Below are 1,623 nucleotides of genomic sequence, written 5' to 3' on the forward strand. Positions count from 1 at the left end.
CTTGCAAGTATTGTACTTGCCAGAGTTTCAAAGTCAGCCCCCAGCTGAGTGTCAAGAAGATGTTAGCAGTGTGATGGATAGTCCTTTCGTAAGGACCAGCCAGCTCTTCACAAGGGAAAGTGGGACAATGTACTTATTTCTCAACCAAGATGCCATCTGCACGCAATCCCCAAATGTGCTTGCTACACTCATGATGGTATCATGGAACTTCCTTGTTCATCCTCCTCCTCACCTAGACAACTGCACAGTGATTCACTTGACACTTTATATTAGAAGTAGAGCAGTGTCATGTGCTCTGTGAGGAATATAGGAGTTCTCTAACTGGAAGCTATTAAAGTGGGTGTTTCCCCCTATTCCCTAGCTCCCTAGCTGCCTTATATGTAAAACTTGCTACCCTACTCACCCTTCTGCCTAGTATCCAGTTTTGTGCCTGGGATACAGCAACTATGGTTTGCCAACTGTCGCATCTGAACACACCTCATGTCTCACTCAAAACTTTGGTTTAACACATCTCTCCCCTTTCTATAACCTTGAGTCATGAGGCCTATTTTCTTGACTACAAATGAATAGGCTATAGCCCAACAAATAACAGTCCTGTAAGAACCATGTGCCGGGGGTTCTCCCTATGACTCCAGTTGGTGCACATTTACACACTAATCTTTATCCGTGGCCCTCATGTGGTCAATAGAAATGTAAATTCCCTCTCTCCACCCTTCAATTAACCCCACATGTGTTTATCGGCCAGGTTGGCCCAATAAACTTTAACTATCTCAATCACCATTATCCATATCTCTAGCAGTCTTAGACTATTGCCTGTGATATCATGGAGAAACAAAAACATCTGCAAATGAGTGTTGGAATTATTATAAGTACACTGAATTGGGGAAACAATAATTCTGCTTTTTATATAACAGAACCTGAGAGAGTAAGTACAATTTTCAATGTCACACCTTATAAAGATGTCAAAATAGGTTTAAAGCCATTCAAAGGAAATTACTTGATATGGTCAACCCCAAATACTTATTTCAAGCAAAAATTAATTTATGAATTAAATGCATTTATAATGTCAAAGCCTGAATCAAATAGTTCAGCAGAAATGGAAAGAAAGGCTCCTTTGACAAGATGGGTAAAAACAGAGATGGAAAACAAATGTAATGTAGAGTTTACCACAAAATGTGTGCTTTATTGGAGAAGCACAATAGACATAATTGCTCGCAGGATAGAGATTACTGCCTAAATAAGAAACACAGACATATGGTACAACAAGATCTGACTATGCTTTGTTGCAAGAATGTAGCTCTTGATCCCGCTACGCATCTTCCCACAACACGGCATCCACGTTAGGATCTAGGGTGTTTCTCTAACAGCTGTCATCTCCAGAGGAAAGTTAGGGAAGACGCCGTCTCTCAACATGGCTGTGAGAGAAAGGTGGATTCCGGAAGGAAGATGGATCCAGTAAGAAGAGCTACTGGCTCTTGACATTTCGTGGTTCTGATGATTTCTGGTATTATTACTGGCTCGTGGGTGGACACTCCTGCTGGCAAGGTTGGGCATTTCAGCTGGCATCGTTGTGGTGGGGATTGCACATGGGGGGCATGGCTGAGGAAGACACTCCACAGGTGG

Source organism: Echinops telfairi, unplaced genomic scaffold (assembly GCF_000313985.2).
Source record: "Echinops telfairi isolate 266 unplaced genomic scaffold, ASM31398v2 ScPeMD7_46;HRSCAF=168, whole genome shotgun sequence".
Taxonomy (NCBI): Eukaryota; Metazoa; Chordata; class Mammalia; order Afrosoricida; family Tenrecidae; genus Echinops; species Echinops telfairi.